This window comes from Arachis hypogaea, chromosome 6 (assembly GCF_003086295.3).
Source record: "Arachis hypogaea cultivar Tifrunner chromosome 6, arahy.Tifrunner.gnm2.J5K5, whole genome shotgun sequence".
In the NCBI taxonomy this organism is placed as follows: domain Eukaryota; kingdom Viridiplantae; phylum Streptophyta; class Magnoliopsida; order Fabales; family Fabaceae; genus Arachis; species Arachis hypogaea.
The window spans coordinates 47,331,104-47,336,947 of NC_092041.1; positions in this window are offsets into that span (position 1 = coordinate 47,331,104).

The following is a 5,844-nucleotide window of genomic DNA, read 5'->3' on the forward strand; positions in this document are numbered from 1 at the left end:
GGTCAAAACCTTAGAGGAGGAGGAGGATGTGAATCCCAATGAGGAAGACCTTAGAGGATGTCCAATGGTCAGTATGGAATCCCCTAATGAGGAACCAAAGGAATCTGAGGCTCACACAGAGACCATAGAGATTCCCTTGGACCTCCTTTTACCATTCATGAGCTCTGATGACTATTCATCTTCTGAAGAGGATGAAGACATTGTTGAAGGGCAAGTTACCCAATATTTAGGAGCAACCATGAAGCTGAATGCCAAGCTGTTTGGTAATAAGACTTGGGAAGAAGTGCCTCCCTTGCTCACCAATGAACTGAATACATTGGTTCAGCAAAATTTACCTCAAAAGAAACAGGACCCTGGTAAATTCTTAATACCCTGTACCATAGGCACCATGACTTTTGAAAAAGCTTTGTGTGACCTAAGGTCAGGGATAAACATGATGCCCCTCTCTGTAATGGAGAGATTGGGAATCTATGAGGTACAGGCTGTCAAATTCTCATTGGAGATGACAGATAAATCTATAAAAAAGGCTTATGGACTAGTAGAGGACGTGCTAGTGATGGTTGAAGGCCTTTACTTCCCTGCTAATTTTATAATCCTAGACACTAGGAGGGATGAGGATGAATCCATCATCCTTGGAAGACCCTTCCTAGCCACAGCAAGAGCTGTAATTGATGTTGACAGAGGAGAGTTGATCCTTCATGTGAATGAAGAATGCCTTGTAGTAAAGACTCAAGGTTCTCCATCTGTAACCATGGAGAGTAAGCATGAAGAGCTTCTCCCAATACAGAGTCAAACAGAGCCCCCACATTCAAACTCTATGTTTAGTGTTGGGAGGCCACAACCAAACTCTAAGTTTGGTGTTGAGAGATCTCAACCATACTCTGATCATCTGTGAGGCTCCCTAAGAGCTCACTATCAAGCTATTGACATTAAAGAAGCGCTTATTGGGAGGCAACCCAATTTTATTTTAATTTTATCTATATTATTTTGTTTCCTTTTAGGTTGATGATCATGTGAAGTCACAAAGACAATTACAAAAATTAAGAAAAAATCAAAAATAGCATTTGGTGCACGAAATTGTGATCATCAATGGCACCATCAACATGGTACGCTCAATTGCAATCTCAACTCTTTATCACAATTTCGCACAACTAACCAGCAAGTGCACTGGGTCGTCCAAGTAATAAACCTTACGCGAGTAAGGGTCGATCCCAAGGAGATTGTTGGTATGAAGCAAGCTATGGTCATCTTGCAAATCTCAGTCAGGCAGATTCAAATGGTTATGAATGATTTATGAATAAAGCATAAAATAAAGATAGAGATACTTATGCAATTCATTGGTGAGAATTTCAGATAAGCGTATGGGGATGCTTTGCCCCTTTCGTCTCTCTGCTTTCCTACTGTCTTCATCCAATCCTTCTTACTCCTTTCTATGGCAAGATGTATATTGGGTATCACCAATGTCAATGGCTACAGTCCCGTCCTCTCAGTGAAAATGTCCAACGCGCTCTGTCACAGCACGGCTATTCAGCTGTCGGTTCTCGATCATGTCGGAATAGAATCTAGTAATTCTTTTGCGTCTGTCACTAACGCCCCACAATCGCGAGTTTGAAGCTCGTCACAGTCATTCAATCCTCGAATCCTACCCAGAATACCATAGACAAGGTTTAGACCTTCCGGATTCTCTTGAATGCCGCCATCAATTCTAGCTTATACCATGAAGATTCCGATTAAGGGATCCAAGAGATATCCACTCAATCTAAGGTAGAACGGAGGTGGTTGTCAGGCACACGTTCATAGGTGAGAATGATGATGAGTGTCACGGATCATCACATTCATCAAGTTGAGGAACAAGTGATATCTTAGAACAAGAATAAGCCGAATTGATTAGAAGAACAATAGTAACTGCATTAATACTCGAGGTACAGCAGAGCTCCACACCTTAATCTATGGTGTGTAGAAACTTCACCGTTGAAAATACATAAGAACAAGGTCTAGGCATGGCCAAGAGGCCAGCCCCCAATAATCTAAGAACTAGACATCCAAAGATGGTCTAAGGATCTAAAGTGATCAAAAGATGTAAATACAATAGCAAAAGGTCCTACTTATAGAGAACTAGTAGCTACGGTTTACAGAAATGAGTAAATGACATAAAAATCCACTTCCGGGCCCACTTGGTGTGTGCTTGGGCTGAGCATTGAAGCATTTTCGTGTAGAGACTCTTCTTGGTGTTAAACGCCAGTTTTTGTGCCAGTTTGGGCGTTTAACTCCCATTCTTGTGCCAGTTCCGGCGTTTTACGCCAGAATTCTTGAGCTGACTTGGAACGCCTGTTTGGGCCATCAAATCTCGAGCAAAGTATGAACTATTATACATTGCTGGAAAGCCCAGGATGTCTACTTTTCAACGCAGTTGAGAGCGCGCCAATTGAGTATCAGTAGCTCCAGAAAAGCCACTTCGAGTGTAGCGAGGTCAGAATACAACAGCATCTGCAGTCCTTTTCAGCCTCTGAATCAGATTTTTGCTCAGGTCCCTCAATTTCAGCCATAAAATACCTGAAATCACAGAAAAATACACAAACTCATAGTAAAGTCTAAAAAAGTGAATTTTAACTAAAAACTAATAAAAATATAATAAAAACTAACTAAAACATACTAAAAACATACTAAAAACAATGCCAAAAAGCGTATAAATTATCCGCTCATCAGCATTGAAAATAGCACACCCTGGAGGAAGGACTTACGCGCGTTTAAACGCCAGTAAGGGTAGCGAACTGGGCGTTTAAATGCCCAATTTGGCATCTTTCTAGGTGTTTAAACGCCGGGATAGGGCACCAGACTGGCGTTTAAACGCCAAAACAGGGCAACAAACTGGTGTTTAGACGCTAGAACAGGGCAGCAAACTTGCATTTAAATGCCAGAATTGCACTCTAAGGTGTTTTGAATGCCCAATTGGAGTAGGGAAAAGAATTCCTTGACCCCTCAGGATCTATGAACCCACAGAATCCCCACCAACCTCAACTCACTCTCTCTCCTCTTCACACCTTTCTACAACACTCTTGTCCAAATACCCTTCACCAATCACCTCCATATATCTTCCCCAAATACCTTTCACCAATCACTTCCTTAAATCTTCCCCAAAAACCCCCTCCCACCTTCAAAATTCAAAATCATTTCCCTCCCAAACCCACCCAAACCTTTCGGCCACTCCCCCGTTTTCCTTATAAATAACCCCCTTCACTCCTTCATTTTCACACATCACAACCACCTTCTTCTACCCTAGACCAACCCTATACACCCTCCATCTCCTCCATTTTCTTCTTTTTCTACATCTTTCTTTCTTCTTTTGCTCGAGGACAAGCAAATATTTTAAGTTTGGTGTGGTAAAAGCATTGCTTTTTATTTTTCTATAACCATTTATGGAACCTAAGGCCAGAGAAGCCTCTAGAAAGAGGAAAGGAAAGGCAACTGCCTCCACTTCTGAGTCATGGGAGATGGAGAGATTCATCTCAAAGGTCCATCAAGACCACTTCTAGCAACCGATCTGAGGTAACTGTGGATCGGGCCATCATGATCCATAGTATCATGATTGGAGAGGAAGTAGAAGTTCATGAAATTATACCTCTATAACTATACAAGGTGGCTGATAAGTCCTCACCTTTGGCAAGATTAGCCTTTCCTCATCTCATATGTCACATTTGCTATTCAGCTGGGATTGTCATAGAGGGAGACATCCTCATTGAAGAGGATGGAGCAAACTAGAGAGCCCATTCATGGCACTCAACAAGAGCATAAGGAAGTCCCTCATCAAGAAATCCCTGAGATGCCTCAAGGGATGCAATTTCCTCCACACAATTATTGGGAGCAACTCAACACTTCTTTGGAAAGCTTGAGTTATAACATGGACCAATTGAGGGTAAAACACCAAGAGCACTCCATCATTCTCCATGAGATTGGAGAAGATCAAAGAGCTATGAGGGAGGAGCAACAAAGGCAAGGAAGAGACATAGAGGAGCTCAAGAGCACCATCGGTTCTTAAAGAGGAGGAAGATGTCACCCTCACTAAGGTGGACTCATTTCTTAATCTCCTTGTCTATTTATTTTTCTATTTTTCGGCTTTATGATGTAGGTTCTATCTATGTTTGTGTCTTCACTACATGATCATTAGTGTCTAGTGTCTATGTCTTAAAGCTATGAATAACTCCATGAATCCTTCACCTCTCCTAAATAAAAAATATGCTTAATTACAAAAGAACAAGAAGTACTTGGATTTCAAATTTTATCTTGAAATTAGTTTGATTATTTTGATGTGGTGGCAATACTTTTTGTTCTCTTAATGAATGCTTGAACAGTGCATATTTTTTATCTTGTTGTTTATGAATGTTAAAGTTGTTGGCTCTTGAAAGAATGATGAACAAAGAGAAATATTATTGATAATCTGAAAAATCATGAAATTGATTCTTGAAGCAAGAAAAAGCAATGAAAAAAATTTAGCAAAAAAAAAAAAGAAAAAAAAAGAAAAAGAGAAAGAGAAAGAAAAAGCAAGCAGAAAAAGCCAATAGCCCTTTAAACCAAAAGGCAAGGGTAAAAAGGATCCAAGGCTTTGAGCATTAATAGATAGGAGGGCCCAAGGAAATAAAATCCAGGCCTAAGCGGCTAAATCAAGCTGTCCCTAACCATGTGCTTGTGGCATACAGGTCCAAGTGAAAAGCTTGAGACTGAGTGGTTAAAGTCGTGATCCAAAGCAAAAGAGTGTGCTTAAGAACTCTGGACACCTCTAACTGGGGACTTTAGCAAAGCTGAGTCACAATCTGAAAAGGTTCACCTAGTTATGTGTCTGTGGCATTTATGTATCCGGTGGTAATACTGGAAAACAAAGTGCTTAGGGCCACGGCCAAGACTCATAATGTAGCTGTGTTCAAGAATCAACATACTGAATTAGGAGAATCAATAGCACTATCTAAAATTCTATGTTCCTATAGATGCCAATCATTCTGAATTTCAAAGAAGAAAGTGAGATGCCAAAACCGTTCAGAAGCAAAAAGTTACAAGCCCCACTCATCTAATTAGGACTAAGTTTCATTGATACTGTGGGATTCATTGTATATTCTCTTCTTTTTATCCTATTTTGTTTTCAGTTGCTTGGGGACAAGCAACAATTTGAGTTTGGTGTTGTGATGAGCGGATAATTTATATGCTTTTTGGCATTGTTTTTATATAATTTTTAGTATGATTTAGTTAGTTTTTAGTATATTTTTTTAGTTTTTAAGCAAAATTCACATTTTTGGACTTTACTATGAGTTTGTGTGGTTTTATGTGATTTTAGGTATTTTCTGGCTGAAATTGAGGGACCTGAGCAAAAATCTGATTCAGAGGCTGACAAAGGACTGCAGATGCTGTTGGATTCTGACCTCCCTGCACTCGAAGTAGATTTTCTGGAGCTACAGAATTCCAAAAGGTGCGCTCTCAATTGCGTTAAAAGTATACATTAAGGGGTTTCCAGCAATATATAATAGTCCATACTTTGCGTGAGTTTTGACGACGTAAAATGGCGTCAAAACGCCAGCTCTCTGCCCTTTTCTGGCATCAGAACGCTAGAACTGGCATAAAAGTTGGAGTTAAACGCCCAAACTGGCACCAAAGCTGGTGTTTAACTCCAAGGAAGACCTCTACACGTGAAAGCTTCAATGCTCAGCCCAAACACACACCAAGTGGGCCCAGAAGTGGATTTCTGCATCATTTACCTATTTCTGTAAACCCTAGCAGCTAGTTTCATTATAAATAGGACCTTTTACTATTGTATTTTTATCTTGGAATTTGGGAATCTTGGCATCTATCATTTGATCT